The 19,536-nt window shown below is 43.8% G+C and overlaps 1 protein-coding gene across 8 annotated transcripts in view; it reads right to left on the bottom strand.

The window, feature by feature from the left end:
* Positions 1–19,536, bottom strand: part of ATG9A (autophagy related 9A) — a 383,311-nt gene that overhangs the window by 151,204 nt on the left and 212,571 nt on the right. The gene's annotated exons all lie outside the window — the stretch shown is intronic.

Below are 19,536 nucleotides of genomic sequence, written 5' to 3'. Positions count from 1 at the left end.
AATTAACTGTGATGTGGGGCAGATCTCCAAACTTAACTTTCCTCTGCTTATTAATATTGTTTACACCGAGTCCCATTTAATATCTGAACCCTTTGACTCGAGTTTCGCTTAAGAGTCGCTTCATTGGGTGGGTGTAAACTGTAATTAAAAACACAAACTTATGACCTACAACCTAACAACAATCATCCCAAACACTCCCACAAACACTGCCAGAAATCAAACATTCAATCGCAAAAAACTGTACAAGTTATCTTGAATATCCTAAACGTTCATCACACCTCATTGGTGGTGGGACTACTGCTCCGGACCAACTGAAGACTTCAGCCTACTAACTGCCTGGGGAGTCTTGGCTATTTATCCCACTCATTCCCAAACCTCATTCTAACAATGAGGCTTGGCTTAAATTCCCTCACGAATAGATAAACAAAACCCATCCAATTACTGTACATCTGGAACCACTCAACTTCAATATTCAAACCCCTAGGTTGAAGGGTTTGCCAAAAATGGATAAATTTCTGCTCTCTGACCAACAGTGTCTGAGAAATATCTCCACCATAAGGTAAATAAATTTGAGTCAAAACAGTATATTTTAGATCAACCTCATCATGCCCCTGTTCTAATTAATGGGATACTTTGACCATTCGTGTAGTGAGGCCAATGTAATATTTTTGAAACATGGACAGACTACAATATATAACTGCTTTTGAAGTGCGAGACAATTGCTGTGATGGTCCCGGTAGCAACCTCTGCTTATTTCACAATTATAGCACGAAGGTTGTGGGTCTGAACACTTTACACTGAACACTATTTAGATTCTTCCTTTGTTTTTGATGTTGATATAGTTTGTTTTGATTGATATAGAGTGATCATTATTTGAATCCTGTGCTTATTAGGCTTGGTAAAATCACAGGAAAGATAATTAGCTGATCTTTTTTCTTTTTCAACCAATAGACATAAGAAAAGCTCACATTTAAATTTTGTCTCCCCACCGGTTAGAGGATGCAAACTTAAAAAATATCAACACCTTTTTTTGTATCAGGCAGCATTATGGGGTAAAGATTTGGAAAAATTGCTTTTGCTTACTAATACTTATGAGGAATTTAGGAGACACCTAAAAGCATATTTGTTCTTGAAGCACTTAGGTAGCTGATTTCCAAATTTTATACAATAATTGATCTCTAAGGTTTTAGTTATTAGCTTTTAGCTTTGTAAGTTTTACTCAATTTGTAGCATTTTTAACTATTGTAAACTGCATAGAACTTTACGGTCCTGCGGTATATAAACTTTTTATTATTATTATTACTCCAAATTAATGTTAATTTGAGTGTACAATAATTTTTTTTAGAATTATGGCTTCCTTGGGGTGGGCTTCAAAGTCTGGACTATCAGAAGAAAGAATATCAAGTTTGTTACCTGGAGAGAGACTATTTGGGGACAATCAACAACTGAGTTTGTGTAGTTGGCTCTAATTAGAGCATAACTTCACTCAGCCACATTGATGAAATACTGTCTTGCCCAACAGGTGCCTAGAGGATTATATCTGTAAAGAACCTAGGCTCCTGGACAACCCTTAGTATGTTAAAAACTGGAATTAAACCATATCTCGGTGTTCTGATGCTCTTAATCCAATCATAGAAGAAAATCAGAGGGAGGTACAAACTAAACTGTCCTTACTGAAACAAATTGAGGATGAAAGCACTAACTCAAATCATTTGGTTGAATATGAATCAGCTATGGATAAATATTGAGAGGAGCAGAGAGTGCTCAAAGTAAAAAAATATTGCCAGGATGACTATGACTATACTAAAGGGGTACATGTACCCATGGATGAGTAAGAATATCAAGATCAAAAAGAACTGTCAAACCGGGGAAAAAGTGATGTTTCATATGTCAACAAGTGATTCTTCGGCTGATGAAGCAACTGCAAAGAAAATATTTGCTAGTAGCAGTGAGGAGGGCTTTCTACTAATCAATTATTGGAATCTTTTTTACGACTTCTGACTCAGCTACCAGAAATATACCACAAATATAAAACTAGAAAGCAAATCTAAGTGGTTTACAATTAAAAATAAAAACAAACAACTCCCCCCCCAATAAACAAATTAATAGAAGGGAAGGTGATTGAGGTCATCAAAACAACCAAAATCAAGAAGGGCAGTTGGAAACAATAGGAGGAGTATTTAATCTATCATCACAAAATTTATCTATAGAAGAGGAGGTTCTCCTGAAAGGGCTCTCCTTTGTGCCGATAGCATGATATGATAGTTGGACATTGGAAGACCTGAACCAGAAATCTGATAAGTGCTCTTTTGATTTTATAATTGTAATCTGTCTGATTACAGGGCTTGCTGCCTGAAATCTAGTCTTGAATTCTTAATTAGTTAAACTGAGCTGACTATATAAATGTATTGTGGTATACGGCTCTATTTTCAAACCTAGACCTCTTTCTTCCTCAAAAAAAAAAGAAAAAAAGCTTTTCCTTCCTTTTTAGCTAACCTTGGTACAAGAGTCTTTCTTGAGCTGACAATTTTTCTAAACTTTCCTAACTTGGGTTCTTGAACTGTAGATAAGCTCTATAAGGTTTATTTTACATTGCCAAAGCTTGGATAGCTAGCAGATTAAGTCTTGCAGCTGGTTTATTGGGCAGGAACTTGGTATATACGCATTTGCTAGCCTCCTTCCCACATCTGTTAACTGTAGGCAGGCACTATTAGAGTATAGAAAGGTGTTTTAATAGAAAATTACATTGGAGATAGGTTTCATAGCTAACACAGCTCCCAAATCTCTGGTTCCCTAGGCCCTCCCCACCTCCCCTACATAATTCTCATTTGCTTGGTTCCCTGCTCAATTAAGCACAAATTGTTCCACCCATCCCTGGATTGTTATTGATAAGTATTGTTGTCTATATATCAGTTGTTTCCTATACCATCCAATCAAGATGACCTTTATTCAGTGCAATCATTGTGGCGCTTTAGTTCCAAGGTGCACCATCTGGACACTTAGGGCTTGCCCCATCTGTCTTCAGTTTTCTAGTATTAAGGAGGAGCTCTGTAATCTTAAGAATAGCCTCACTGGGTCAGACCAATGGTCCATCAAGCCCTGTAGCCCGTTCCCATGGTGGCCAATCCAGGTCACCAGTACCTGGCGAAAACCTAAGCTGTAGCAATATTCCATGCTACTGATACAGGGCAAGCAGTGACTTCCCCCGTGTCTTTCTCAATAACAGACTATGGACTTTTCCTCCAGGAACTTGTCCAAACCTTTCTTAAAACCAGCTATGCTATCCGTTCTTACCACATCCTCTGGCAACACATTCCAGAATTTAACTATTCTCTAAGTGAAAAAAAATTCCCTGTAACTTCATCAAGTGTCCCCTAGTCTGTGTAATTTTTGGACGCCCAGTCTTCCAATTTCCTAAGGTCCGCCTCCAATTTTTCACAATCTGCATGCGTTTTAACAACTTTGAACAGTTTAGTGTCATCTGCAATTTAATTTCCTCACTCGCCGTTCCAATTTCCATCAAAGTAGCTTCCATTACTCCACAGAATCATACCAGCGGTCTTCAGCTTTGTGGTATTAAGGAGGAGCTCAGAAATCTTAAGTAGGACTTGAATGCAATCAAAGCAACTTCCATCACTCCACAGGATCATACCAATTTGCTACCACTGCCTCAAAGAGTAATGCAATCAAGGAATAAATGGATCACAGTAGGGTCAGGCAGACTGCAACATGTGACACAGAAACATACACCCTCTCAGTTGCACCTACAGAATTCCTTTACTCCATTAAGGCATTGCAGTGCTCAAGAAAGAACTGAAATCGAACTGGAACCAGTGAAGGTAACTTATGAAGAAAAGCACTCACAAAGGAAGAATAAGAAACCTCAAGCCAATAAATTATTGGTTTTAGGGGATTCTATCATCAGAGGCATTAACATTGAAAAACAAGTCAAGGAGCCTAAAATAGTGAAGTGTCTCCCAGGATCCTCAGCTACTAGGAGTACCCAACAAATCACTAGTAATACCCTAAGCGCACATGCGCATTCCTACCTGGGTGTTCCATGATCCGTAGCTCTGTGGTCTCGCATGCGCAGTAGGACTCAGTGATGATTTCTTCTGTGCATGCGAGGCACTTTAAGCAGGGACGCATGGACGCGACTCCCCCTTCACTCCGTCTAACTAGAAAATGGCCTCTTACTCATGGCCCCCAGGTAATGTTCTGCGGCCCACGGTCTGGCCGGCTCCAGTACACTCCCTGGCCGAAGTTATTTTTAAGTTCAAAGCCACAGCGCCGGCTCCTCTCACGAGCCGCACCTGCATCGGAGAAGGCTTTAAACTTAAGGGACTAAGGGAGCAGGCCATAAACAACCAGCTACTGGGAAGGGAAGGGACGGGGGAGGCGGAATGCTGCTGCTGCTGCACAGGGACGTAGAGGGGGGAGGGAAATACCGCTGCTGCTGTTGCACAGAGTGGGGTGGGGGGAGGGAAATGCTGCTGCACAGGGAAATGGAGGGGGAGGGAATACTGCTGCGGCTGCTGCACAGGGAAGGGGGGGAGGGAAATGCTGCTGCTGATGCACAGGGAAGTGAGGTGGGGGAGGGAAATGCTGCTGCACAGGGAAATGGAGGTGGAGGGAATGCTGCTGCGGCTGCTGCACAGGGAAGTGGGAGGAAGTGGTTCCTGGGGATTGGAAAAGATGGGAGTTGTTCCTGGGGATTGGAGAAGAGCGGATGTGGTCCCTATTCAGAAAAGTGGTCGCAGAGATAAAGTGGGAAACTACAGGCTAGTAAGCCTCACTTCAGTTGTTGGAAAAATAATGGAAGTGTTGCTGAAAGAAAGGATAGTAAATTTCCTAGAATCTAGTGGATTACAGGATCTGAGGCAACATGGCTTTACTAAAGGTAAATTGTGCCAAACGAACCTGATTGAATTTTTTGATTGGGTGACCAGAAAAATGGTTGATGAACAGATGCAGAGGGTGGTGGTTAATGGAAGTCGCTCGGAGGAAGGAAAGGTGAGTAGTTGAGTCCTTTAGGGTTTGGTGCTGGGGCCAATCCTGTTCAATATGTTTGTCGGTGACATTGCTGAAGGGTTAGAAGGAAAGGTCTGCCTTTTTGCAGATGATACCAAGGTCTGTAACAGAGTAGACACCGAGGAGGGAGTGGAAAACATGGAAAAAGGATTTACAAAAGTTATAGGAATAGTCTAAAATCTGGCATCTAAAATTTATAAATGATCTGGAAATTGGAAGGACATTGAAACATAGAAGATGACGGCAGAAAAGAACCACGGCCCAACAAGTCTGCCCATTCTAATGACCCACCCCGTAAATTCTTCCCTGAAGTGATCCCACATGCTTATCCCATTTTCTCTTGAAATCCAACGTGCTGCTGGCCTGAATTACCTACAGTGGAAGACTATTCCAATGATCAACCACCCTCTCGTTGATGAAGTACTTCCTGGTGTCACCATGAAATCTCCAATCCTTGAATTTCAACAGATGTCCTCTTGTCACCATAGGTCCTTTAAGAAAAAAGATATCCTCTTCTACCTCAATACGGCCCATGAGATATTTGTACGTCTCAATCATATCTCCCCTCTCTCTACGCTCCTCGAGTGAGTATAGCTGCAACTTACCCAGCCTTTCCTCATACGGGAGATCCTTGAGTCCTGAGACCATCCTGGTGGCCATTCGCTGAACCGACTCCATTCTCTGCACATCTTTTTGATAATGCGGTCTCCAGAATTGTACACAATATTCCAGATGAGGTCTCACCAAGGATCTGTACAACGGCATTATAATGTCGGTCTTCCGGCTGACGAAACTTCTTCAGATACAACCCATCATTTGTCTAGCCTTGGATGAAGATTTATCCACTTGGTTGGCAGACTTCATGTCTTCGCTAATGATTACTCCCAAGTCCTGTTCTGTAGTGGTTCTTGCTAAGGTCTCGCCATTTAGGGTGTAAGTTCTGCATGGATTTCTGTTGCCAAGGTGCATGACCTTACACTTTTTGGCATTAAAACTTTGTTGCAAAATTGAGGACCAATGTTCCAGTAAGTGTAGGTCCTGCGTCATGCAGTCAGGCACTGAGCTGTTGCCTACTATGTTGCATAATTTGGCGTCATTGGCGAATAATGCAATTTTCCTTTGAAGCCCTTGAGCCAGGTCCCTTACGAAGATATTAAACAGGATCGGACTCAAGACCGAACCCTGCGGCACACCACTGATCACTTCTGACGTTTTGGAGAGAGTGCCATTCACCACCACCCTCTGAAGTCTACCACTGAGCCAGTCTTTTACCCATGCAGTTAACGTTTCTCCTAATCCCATCGAACTCATCCTGCTCAATAACCTGCAGTGTGGGACTCTATCAAAAGCCTTACTGAAGTCCAAGTATACGACGTCTAGGGACTCCCCCATATCCAGCTTTTTCGTTACCCAGTAAAAGAAGTTGATCAGATTGGATTAGCAGGACCTTCCCTTTGTAAATCCATGTTGATGGGGGTCTCGTAGATTCTCGTCATTCATGATCATATCTAATTTGTGTTTAATTAGTGTTTCCATAATTTTACACACTATCGATGTGAGACTCACCGGTCTCTAATTTTCAGCTTCCGTCCTGCAACCCTTTTTGTGGAGTGGAATGACGTTATCTGTTTTCCAGTCCACTGGGACTCTTCCAGTACTCAGGGAAAGATTGAAAAGCATGGATAACGGTTCCGCTAGGACATCACTCAACTCTCTAAGCACCCTGGGTTGTAGTTGTCAGGTCCCATGGACGAGTGAGGTGATTAAATTTGCAGATGATAGTAAACTGTTCAAAGTTGTTAAAATGCATGCGGATTGTGAAAAATTGCAGGCGGACCTTAGGAAATTGGAAGACTGGGCGTCCAAATGGCAGATGAAATTTAATGTGGACAAATGCAAAGTGATGCACATTGGGAAGAATAACCTGAATCACAGTTACCGGATGCTGGGTCCACCTTGGAGATTAGTGCCCAAGAAAAGGATCTGGGTATCATTGTAGACAATACGATGAAACCTTCCACCCAATGTGCGGCGGCGACCAAAAAAACAAACAAGATGTTAGGAATTATTTTAACCCTTTCAGGACCATAAGGATCGTAGGCCAATTTTTGTGGCTTTGACGACATTTTTATGGTAAAAAGGGCTTGCAGATGCCAAAAAATTGATTTTTTTTGTGAAATATCATTATTTTTATTTTAAAAAATCACACTTCTGGCTTATGGACAGTGTGGCAAGTGAATCTTCTCGTCAATCTAGCAACGACGCTAATGAATGAATGTCGGAACCAGTTTGTTTACATAAAGGCAGTATCATATGGAATCCGTACATATCAAATTTAGAACTGTAGACTATCCCAATCAAAATTTATAGGATTTTAAAGTTATGGGACAAATATGTCCCTTGGTCCTGAAAGGGTTAAAAAGGGATGACTAACATGACTAAGAATATTATAATGCCCCTGTATCGCTCCATGGTGCGACCTCATCTGGAGTATTGCGTTCAATTCTGGTCTCCTTATCTCAAGAAAGATATAGTGGCACTAGAAAAGGTTCAAAGAGCAACCAAAATGGTAAAGGGGATGGAACTCCTCTCATATGAGGAAAGACTAAAAAGGTTAGGGTTCTTCAGCCTGGAGAAGACATGGCTGAGGGGAGATATGATTGAAGTCTATAAAATCCTGAGTGGAATAGAATGGGTACAAGTGGATTGATTTTTCACTCCGTCAAAAATTACAAAGACTAGGGGACACTCGATGAAGTTACAGGGAAATACTTTTCAAGTTTATTAGGATTTTATATATCGCCTATCAAGGTTATCTAAGTGGTTTTACAATCAGGTACTCAAGCATTTTCCCTATCTGTCCTGGCGGGCTCACAATTTTTTTCATTCAGAGAATAATTAAGCTATGGAACGCGTTGCCAGAGGGAATGGTAAGAGCAGATAGCGTAGCTGGTTTTAAGAAAGGTTTGGATAATTTCCTGGAGGAAAAGTTCATAATCTGTTATTGAGAAAGACATGGGGGAAGCCACTGCTTCGATGGCATGGAAAATTGCTACTCCTTGGGTTTTGGCCAGGTACTAGTGACTTGGATTGGCCACCATGAAAATGGTTGATGGACCATTGGTCTGACATAGTAAGGCTATTCTTATGCTCAATGCAAAGAAATGCAGAGTAATGGATTTGAGGATTAATAATCATAAGGAACCATATATACTGGGAGGTGACAGGCTGATATGCATGGATGGGGAGAGGGACCTTGGGGTGATAGTATCCAAAGATCTAAAGGCGAAAAAACATTGCGACAAGGTGGTGGCTGCTGCCACAAGAATGCTGGGCTGTATAAAGAGAGGCGTAACCAGTAGAAGAAAGAAGGTGTTGATGCCCCTGTACAGGTCGTTGGTGAGACCCCACTTAGAGTATTGTGTTCAGTTTTAGAGACCGTTTCTGGCGAAGGACATAAGAAGACTTGAAGCGGTCCAGAGGGCAACGAAAATGATAGGAGAATTGTGCCAAAAGACGTATGAGGAGAGACTTGAAGCCCTGAATATGTATACCCTAGAGTAGGGGTGCCCATAAGATCGATCACGATCGACCAGTAGATCGCAAAGGCAATGTGAGTTGATCGCAGAGCCCATCCAGGGCTCCGTGATAGACCTGCGTTGCCTTTGCGTTCTGTTCTCCCTACTTCTCCAATTTCAGGCCTGGCGCATACAAGTGCCGGGCCCACAGCCTTCCCCCCCATAAATTCCGACATCAGAATTGATGTCGGGGAGGGTGAAGGCTTGTGGGCCCGGCGCTTGTACACACCTGGCCTGGCGGGGAAGCAGAGAGAAATCAGCGGTGATAGCTTGGGGGGGGGGGGCAGAGAGAGAGAAAGACAGACAGAACTAGGCCAGTTACTGGGCAGACTTGCACGGTCTGTGTCTGTGTATGGCCGTTTGGTGGAGGATGGGCAGGGGAGGGCTTCAATGGCTGGGAGGGTGTAGATGGGCTGGAGTAAGTCTTAATAGAGATTTCGGCAGTTGGAACCCAAGCATAGTACCGGGTAAAGCTTTGGATTCTTGCCCAGAAATAGCTAAGAAGAAAAAAAAAAAAAAAAAAAAAATTTAAATTGAATCAGGTTGGGCAGACTGGATGGACCATTCGGGTCTTTATCTGCCATCATCTACTATGTTACTATGTTACAGAAAGGGGGGCAGAGAGAAAGACAGACAGACAGAAAGGGAGGCCAAGGAGAAAGAAAAAGGAAGAGAGGAAGGGGGAAATTTTGGGTTGGATAGTATTGAAGAGTATCAGTATGACTGTTTATGTTTTTGGTGGGGATTTGGCTATCTGGTGTATTTGCCATTGTGATAATTCAAAAAAACTTGTTAAAATAAAAATTTAAAAAAGAAAGAAAGGAGAGGGGAGGGGACAGGAGAAAGAAAGAAAGAAAGGGGAGGGGCAGGGAGAGAGGAAGAAAATGTTGGATTCATGGAGGGACAGAGAGAGATGTTGGTTGGGGAATGGAATGAGGTTTGGAAGAGAGGAAGCATGCAGGAGGCAGAAAGAAAGAAATATTGGATTTACAGTCAGAAGAAGGAAGTGCAACCAGAGATTCATGAAATCACTAGACAGCAAAGGTAGGAAAAATGATTTTATTGTAAATTTAGTTATCAAAATGTGTCTTCATTTATATCTACTGTCTATATCTTGTACTATGGCCCCCTTTTACTAAACCGCGATAGTTTTTAGCACAGGGAGCCTATGAGCGTCGGGAGCAGCAAGGGGCATTCAGCGCAGCTCCCTGAGCTAAAAACCCTATAGAGGTTTAGTAAAAGGGAAGGGGGTATATTTGTCTATTTTTGTATAGTTGTTACTGAGGTGACATTGCATATTTTAAAGTCATCTGCCTTGACCTCTTTGAAAAAAAAACCCCGAATATAAATGATAATTAACATTTTCTTTGCGTAAAGTGTGCTTTGTGTTTTTTTTAAATTTTATTATTGGTAGATTATTTTGATTGGTCATTTTAAAAATAGCTCGCAAGCCAAGAAAGTGTGGGCACCCCTGCCCTAGAGGAAAGGAAGGACAGGGGAGATATGATTCTTAAAATACTTGAAAGATATTAACGTAGAACAAATCTTTTCCAGAGAAAGAAAAATAGTAACATAATTTGAGGTTGGGCTCAAAACTCAAGAGCAATGTAAGGAAATTCTTCTTTACAGAGAGAGTGGTGGATGCCTGGAATGTGCTCCCTAGAGAGGTGGTGAGGAAAACAGTGACAGAGTTCAAAAAAGCGTAGGATGAACACACAGGATCTAGAATCAGAAAATAATAATAAATAGTGAAGAAATAAGGCCAGTACTGGTCAGACTTGAACAGTCTGTGTCTGCAGTGTTCTTCTTAGCTGCAGACTAAGGCGGGAGATAGGGTAGCGAGTTGAAAGAAGGGAGGTAGGGAAGCAAGCTTATGTGCGTGGTGAGTTGTGCCTAAGGAGGGAGGAGGAGGAGGTGGGGTGGGCTGGTAGGACGGTTGGTTTTCGGTTTGCCTCTGGAAAGAGGGGGGGGGGGGGTTAGCATCTGCGTGATGGCCCCTCAGCGCTCGTTGTTGTGCTGCGGTGCAGGGCGGATGGTGAGCCTCTTGGCCAGCCAGCATGGGGCTGCGGAAGAAAAATAAGAGCCCCCCCCCCTGGTTTTCAGCCACGAGTTCAGGATTCAAAATCATGCCAATATGGTGTTGTGCGTGGCCATGGTCATCCTTCTGGGATGCATGTTCGAGGTATTGGGAAGCTGCTACCGGTGTGGCCTGTCTGCGCCTGTCAGCCTGTGCAACTTATGTAACAAAAAAACCCATCCTTCCCTGTCCCTAGCAGCGAACCACTTGTATGGCTTACCAAGTTTCTAAAGCCTTATCCCACCAAACTGAGATTAACGGTTTTACTTGCTTCGGGCCTTCCTCGCTGCTGGGTCGTGCCTTCGTGGAAACAGAAAGTAGGCAGCACCCAGCAACGAGGAAGGCCCGAAGCAAGTAAAAGCAGCAAGTTGCAAGCTTCCCTCCGTCGCTGACCTATGGAAGATAGGTCAGTGATGGAGGGAAGCTTATAACTTTCCTAGCGACTCTGCTGACGGGTATGTGAGCAGAGAGGGATGGGAAGAGAAATGCTGCTGCTGCACCGAATGGGGGAGGAGAGGGGGAAGAGAAATGTTCTGCTGCTGCACTCATTTTGGGGGGAAGGGAAGAGAAATGTTACTGCTGCACCGAATGGGGGAAGGGAGGGGGAAAGAGAAATGCTGCTGCTGCATTGAATGGGGGAGGGGAGGGGGAAGAGAAATGTTGCTGCTGCTGCACCCAATTTTTTGGGGGGAAGGGGGAAGAAAAAAGATGGTGCACCCAATTAGGAGGGAGAGAAAAGCTGCTGCTGCACCCAATGGGGAGGGGAAGAGAAGTGCTGTAGCACCACCCATTTGGGGAGGGGGAAGGGAAGAGAAGTGCTGCTGCAGCAGCACCCAATTGGGGAGAGCGAGGGGAGAAGGAAACGATCAAAAACAGATTAGACACTTTTCTGGATGACGAAAGATTAAGGGATCCCCACCAGCATGGCTTTACTAAGGGAAGGTCTTGTCAATCCAATCTGATAAACTTCTTTGACGGAACTACAATCAATTAATGCGTGGATGAGGAGATGTGTGAGGAAGAGGGATTTCTCTTCATGAGGAACTGGACAACATTCTGGGGCAAGAACAAGCTCTTCAAGAGAGATGGACTACACCTGAGCACGGCAGGAACTAGACAACTAGCAAATAACTTCAGAAAGGCAATAGAGCAAGCTTTAAACTAAGTAGAAGGGGAAAGCCGACAGTCAACCTGATGTCAACGGTTCGGAAATCAGTATCCCGAGAAGATACTGAGTGGGAAAAATGCTGGGAAGACACAAATGACATACAACAGGAGCTGGAAAAAAAACAAGGGAGCCAGACGAAGCAAGAGGAGGATAGGAGGAGCATACTACAAGGGGAAGTCGAAATGGAACAAGACAGAGGGAAGGAACAAGAGGGGGACAATAGGAACATACCACAAGGGGAAGACAAAAGAAACAAAAAACAGGAGTCGGCAGGTCAGGAAGGGGACAGAAAGAAAAATGAAACGCAAGGGAAAATATCAAGGAAAAGTAAATACCAGGACTTGAACTGCATGTACACTAATGCAAGGAGCCTAAAAAACAAAATGGGGGAATTAGAAGGCATGGCCAAAAATGAGAGCCTAGACATCATAAGGATCACAGAAACATGGTGGAACGAGGAAAATAAATGGGACATTGTACTGCCAGGGTAATAGCTCTACTGAAGAGACAGGACACATCGGAAAGGAGGAGGAATAGCACTATACATTAAGGACACCATTCACTTGACCAGTGTGGACGCAGCAGCGAACAATGACCAACTGGAATCACTATGGGTTAAAATACCAGGAATAAACGGAACCGAGATAAAGTTGGGACTGTACTACCGTCCACCTGGGCAAACTGAAGAAAACTTGGCTTTTCACAAAAATGTAATTTTGTCCTCCCCCCTTTAAGCAACCCCTACCCTTTCTCTTCCACCCTTTACACTACCCCAACCCTTTATTCTGCTCTTCCTATATTTAAGTTCTTGTAAACCGTGCCGAGCTCTACATCTGTGGAGAAGATGCGGTGTATAAACTTAAGGTTTAGTTTAGATACAGAAATGGAAGCCGAGTTGAGGCGGGAATGCAAGAACACTAACACCATAGTTATGGGAGATTTCAACTATCCCGGGATAGGCTGGAGTCTTGGAATTTCAAAATATACGAAGGAAACAGAGTTCCTGGAGGCTGTATGGGATTGCTTCATGGAACAACTTGTCAAGGAACCAACGAGAGGGTCAGCGATTCTGGATCTAATCCTCAACGGGCTAAAGGGACCTGCAAAAGGAGTGGAAGTAGTGGGACCATTAGGTAATAGTGACCACAACATGATCCAGTTCAAAATGGAAGTAGGATTACCAAAGGGAAAGAGAACCAATGCAACAACGTTTAACTTCAGGAAAGGGAACTATGATGCTATGAGACAAATGGTGAGAAAAAAACTCAAAAACAGCTCCAAGAAAACGCAGACTGTGGAGCAAGGCTGGTCCTTATTCAAAGACACAGTAAACGAGGCGCAAAACCTGCATATACCCAGATTTAGAAAAGGATGCAAAAAGAATCAAAAGAAAGACCCGGCATGGATGACCAATGAAGTTAAGCAAGAGATAGGAGACAAGAAGAGATCAATTCGGAAGTGGCAAAAGGACAAAACCGAAGAAAATTGGAAAGAACACAGGAAGCAACAGAAAGAATGTCACCGAGTGGTCAGAAAAGCAAAGAAAGAATATGAAGAGAAACTAGCCAAGGAAGCACGAAATTTTAAACCATTCTTTTGATATGTGAAAGGAAAGCAGCCGGCGAGGGAGCAGGTGGGACCTCTGGATGAGGGAGACAGGAAGGGAGAGGTGAAGGAGGAAAAAGAGGTGGCTGACAGACTAAACATGTTCTTCTCGTCGGTCTTTACAAGAGAAGACACATCCAACGTGCCGGAACCGGAAAAAATCTTCAAGGGGGATCAAGAGGGAAAATTATCATGCATGGAGGTAAGCCTCGAAGACGTTCTCAAGCAGATAGATATATTAAAATCTGACAAATCTCCGGGCCCAGACGGAATCTACCCAAGAATACTGAAAGAGCTCAGAGATGAAACAGTGGAGTTACTGCGAAAGATTTGTAACCTATCCTTGAGAACAGGGGTAATCCCGGAGGACTGGAGGATAGCAAATGTTACACCTATCTTCAAAAAAGGCTCGAGAGGTGACCCAGGGAACTACAGACCGGTGAGCCTGACCTCAGTCCCGGGGAAGATGGCTGAATAATTGATCAAGGAAAGTATCAATGAGCATTTAGAAAGAAATAATCTGATGAGAACAAGCCAGCATGGTTTCTGTAAAGGAAGATCATGCCAAACAAACCTACTTCATTTCTTTGAGGGGATAAGCGAACAATTGGACAAGGGTGACCCCATAGACATCGTATATCTGGATTTCCAAAAAGCCTTCGACAAGGTACCTCATGAGCGCCATTAAGAAAACTGTGGAGCCACGGGGTGGTAGGGGACGTGCACAGATGGATCAGGAATTGGCTGGCGGACAGGAAACAGAGGGTAGGAGTAAAGGAACACTACTCTGACTGGAAAGGGGTCACAAGTGGTGTCCCACAGGGGTCAGTGTTGGGACCGCTGCTGTTTAATATATTTATAAATGACCTGGAAACAGGGACGAAGTGCGAAGTTATAAAATTTGCGGACGACACAAAACTCTCCAGCAGTCAGAACTGCTGAGGAATGCAAAGATCTACAAAGAGACCTGAACAGATTGAGCGAGTGGGCAGAAAGATGGCAGATGAGCTTCAATGTAGAGAAATGTAAAGTCTTGCATATAGGGAAAGGGTACCTGATGTACAGCTATACGTTGGGAGGGAGGGTACTGGGGGAAGGCAACCTAGAAAGAGACTTGGGGATATTGGTGGACAAAACAATGAAGCCAGCGGCGCAATGTGCAGCGGCCTCAAAGAAAGCGAACAGAATGTTGGGCATTATCAAAAAGGGTATCACTACCAGAACAAAGGAAGTTATCCTACCACTGTATCGAGCGATGGTGCACCCGCATCTGGAGTACTGCTTCCAATACTGGTCGCCGTACCTTAAGAAGGATATGGCGATACTCAAGAGGGTCCAGAGAAGAGCGACTAGGATGATAAAGTGCATGGAAAACCTTTCGTAGCTGAAAGGCTGGAGAAGCTGGGGCTTTTTACCCTGGAAAAGTGGAGACTTAAAGGGGACATGATTGAGACATATAAAATCATGAAAGGCATGGAGAAGGTGGAGAGGGACAGATTCTTCAGACTAGCGGGGACAACAAAAAAAGAGGACATTCAGAAAAGTTGAAATTAGACAGTTTCAGAACGAATGCTAGGAAGTTTTTCTTCACTCAGAGGGTGGTGGACACCTGGATTGCGCTCCCAGAGGAGGTGATAGGTCAGAGTACAATATTGGGTTTCAAAAAGGGATTGGATGACTTCCTGAAGGTGCAGGGGATTGAAGGATACAGATAGAGGGTAACTATACAGGACACTAAATGAATAGGGAATACACGATTTAGGTAAAGGATCACTTACATGGACCTGGGGGGCCGCCACGAGAGCGGACTGCCGGGCACGATGGACCCCTGGTCTGACCCGGCAGAGGCAATGCTTATGTTCTTATGACTGGGTGACAAAAAAACTGGATAAGGGAGAGTCCCTGGACATCGTGTATTTAGACTTCAGTAAGGCTTTTGATAGTGTCCCACACCGGAGGTTATTGAAAAAGATGAATGCGATGGGCCTTGGAGAAACACTAACAGCATGGGTAGAAGACTGGCTTAACGGCAGACTTCAAAGGGTGATGGTAAACGGTATACCCTCAAAAACGTCGGAAGTGACCAGTGGAGTACTGCAGGGCTCGATCTTGGGCCCAATACTATTCAATATCTTTGTAAGGGATCTGCCTCAGGGACTTCGAGGCAAAATTACATTATTCGCTGATGACGCTAAACAATGCAACGTTGTGGGCAGCGCGGCAGAACCTAATGGTCCAACCATGCCCAACACCATGGAACAGGACCTACTTTTATTAGAACAATGGTCTAGTACTTGGCAACTGAATTTTAATGCCAAAAAATGTAAGGTAATGCACCTTGGTAACGGAAATCCATGCAGTACACCCTGAATGGTGAAAACCTAACAAGAACTGCAGCAGAAGGGACTTGAGAGTAATCATCCGGGATGATATGAAAGTTGCCAATCAGGTAGAGAAAGTGTTAGCAAAGGCTAAACAAATGATGGGATGCATTAGAAGAAGCTTTATCAGCCAAATGCCTGAAGTTATACTGCCATTATACAGATCCATGGTGAGACCTCATCTGGAGTACTGTGTCCAGTTTTGGAGACCACATTATCAAAAGGATGTGAAGAGAATGGAGTCGATTCAGCGAATGGCCACTAGGATGGTTTCCGGACTCAAAGATCTCCCATATGAAGAACGTCTTAACAGGCTGCGCTTATATTCTCTCGAAGAGCGCAGAGAAAGGGGGGACATAATAGAAACATTCAAATACATCATGGGCCGCATTGAGGTGGAGGAAGAAATCTTTTATCCTACGGGTCCCATGACGACAAGAGGGCACCTGCTAAAACTCAGGGGGGGGGGGAAGATTTCATGGGGACACCAGGAAATACTTCTTCACCGAAAGGGTAATTGATCGATGGAATGGTCTTCCACGTCAGGTAGTTGAGGCCAGTACCACGCTCGACTTCAAGGGATGATGGGACCGTCTGGTGGGGATGCTCCAGAGGAATGCTTAAAAGATGGATTCTCGAGGAGGTAGGGTTCTTGAGTGGGCAGACTTATTGGGCCATCGGCCCTTTTCTGCCGTCATACTCTATGTTTCTAAGACCATGGGAGGGAGGGAAAGGAAAGGAGCTACCAGACCATGGAGTGGGAGAGATGTCAGCGCATATGAAGGTAGGGGGAGGATGGAGATGCCAGGGCATGGGAGGAGAGAAGGGAAGGAGATAGATATGCCAGACCATAGGGTGAAGTGGGAAGGAAGGAAGGGAGAAGAGAGAGATGCCTGAGCATAGGGAGGAGGGTGAAGCTGAAATGAATCATGTACAAAGGAGAGAAAGGGCACAGGATATACAGTTTATTGAAGAGACAGAAAGAGAGAAGATGCCATATGGAACAGAGAGAGGGCGAACAGTGGATGGAAAGGGCAGAGAGGGTGGACAGTGGATGCAAGGGGCAGAGAGAGGGTGGACAGTAGATGGAAGGGGTAGAGAGCGGGCAGAGGCTGGGTGGAAGGGGCAAAGAGAGGACAGATGTTGCATGGAAGGGAGTGATGGCAAATGCTGAATAGAAAGAAGAAAGCGAAGAGAAGATGATTAAAGCAGAAACGACAAAAGGTAGAAAAAAATTGTTTTGTTGCTTTACGTAGAATCAAGTAGTATTGTAACTGTATTGATTAAAGTTTATAAATTGGAAATGGAAATAAGGCAGTTTTTTGGAGACTAAACCCCTTTCCTCAGGTCAGGACAGGATACCATAACAGCAGGGGTGCACATATGATCGCGATTGACCAGTAGATTGCAAAGGCAATGTGAGTCGATCGCGTTTCCATTCTTTTTCTTCCTGCCTCCCCAAGCCAAGCCAGGCACGTACAAGCGCCGGACTCACAAGACTTCACCTCCGACGTCAATTCTGACGACAGAGAGGAAGTTCTGGGCCAGCCAATCACTGCCTGGCTGGCCTGAAACTTCTTCTCCGAGGTTAGAATTGACGTCAGAGGTGAAGTCTTGTGAGTCCGGCGCTTATATGTGCCTGGACTGGCTTGGGGACCAGCAGGGAGAAATCGGCGTGGTGGCTTAGGAGGTAGGGAAAGAATCGGAAAGTAGAGAAATCGGTGCGATGGCTTGGGGGGGCAGGGGGAGAGAGAAAGAAAGACAGGCAGGGGGAGAGAGAGAGAAAGAAAGGCAGAAATAAAGAGGGGGGCAGGGGGAGAGAGAAAGAGAGACAGAAAGAAAAGGGGAGGGGCAGAAAGAAAGAAATATTGGATTTACAGTCAGAAGAAGGAAGTGCAACCAGAGACTCATGAAATCACCAGACAAAAAGGTAGGAAAAATGATTTAATTTTCAATTTAGTGATCAAAATGTGTCCGTTTTGAGAATTTATATCTGTTGTCTATATTTTGCACTATGGCCTCCTTTTGCTAAACCACAATTGCGGTTTTTAACGCTGGGAGCCTATGAGCATCGAGAGCAGCACAGGGCATTCAGCGCATCTCCCTGCGCTAAAACCCGCTATTGCAGTTTAGTAATAATGGAGGGGATATATTTGTCTATTTTTGTATAGTTGTTCCTGAGGTGAAATTGCATAAAGTCATCTGCCTTGACCTCTTTGAAAACCCATGGAATATAAATGATAATTAACATTTTCTCTGCGTACAGTGTGCTTTGTATTTTTTAAAATTTTATTGTTAGTAGATCATTTTGACTTGGTAATTTTAAAAGTAGCTCACAAGTCCAAAACGTGTGGGCACCCCTGCTGTAGAGCCATTTCTTGTATGACTGGATGAACTATATTTATCTTTTTTTTTTAGTTGTTTAAATTCATGCAGAAATAAATGGCTAGATCGAACCTAATGACTTCATTAATGCCTTTCCCTTTTTTAAACCTCTATACCATTTGAAAGAGGGCAAATATCTAATTATTCCCTTCTAGAATTGGATACTTCTTAAATTTAGTAAAAATATTCTTGCACAAATGTCAAACCTTAAAAAAGGAAGTCATATTGAGCATTGGAAAATAATAATTAACTAATAAAAATGGTACACATTTAGGGCTCCTTTTACTAAGTTGCGATAGTGATTTTAGCATGCGCTTAGCACGCGCAGAATTGCCACGGGCACTAGACACTAACGCCAGCATTGAGCTGGCGTTAGATTCCCGCATAACGCAGAGGTTTGCGCGTGCTAAAAATGCTAGCGCACCTTAGTAAAAGAGGGAGGTTCATTTTCCCCACCACCAAATTTCCCCATCCCGCCCCACCCGGCTACTTTTTCATGCCACCCGGCTGGAAAAAATTTCTGGGGAGAACACTGGTCTGTATATGGCCATTTGGTTGAGGATGGGCTGGGAAGGGCATCAATGGCTGGGATGGTGTAGATGAGCTGGAGTGAGCTTTGACAGACTTCAGTAGTTGGAACCTAAGCACAGTACCGGGCAGAGCTTTGGATTCTTGCTCAGAAATAGCTAAGAAAAAGAAAAAAAATTTTTTTTATACGAATCAGGTTGGGCAGACTGGATGGACCATTTGGGTCTTTATCTGCCGTCATCTACTATGTATTTGAGATAAGAGCATTATTACATAATTTTTTTTAAATTTACAGTTAAGAACTTTTTTTGGTAGTAGTTATGATAAAGAGCATGATAATGTCACTATTGCTTTTCTGGACAGAATGAAAAGTCAATCAAAGTGGATCCCACCAAGCCTCCCGGATTCTTCTACTGCACAAATTGGATCTTCTGGAACCGCAGGAAAGAAACTATAGAGGAAGCATATTTGTTAAGGCATAGCAGATTCCAACAGATAAAATTTGGAATGTGATTGTAGATCACTTAGAACCCATAGGTGAAGATGTAGATAAAGCACAGTTACTTACCGTAACAGGTGTTATCCAGGGACAGTAGGCAGATACTCTCACATGTGGATGATGTCATCTATGGAGCACTGGTACGGACAGCTTTAAAAGTGCATCACCACTTTAAGAACTTAAGAAAGTTTGCGAACTGCCCTGCACTGCACATGCGTGAGTGCCTTCCTGCCTGACGCAGACTCGCTGCTCCTCAATTCCGTAAGCAAGCCAACCAGGGGAGG

The sequence above is a fragment of the Geotrypetes seraphini genome, chromosome 5 (assembly GCF_902459505.1).
Source record: "Geotrypetes seraphini chromosome 5, aGeoSer1.1, whole genome shotgun sequence".
Lineage (NCBI taxonomy): Eukaryota > Metazoa > Chordata > Amphibia > Gymnophiona > Dermophiidae > Geotrypetes > Geotrypetes seraphini.
This window is presented reverse-complemented; position numbering and strand designations above follow the sequence as displayed.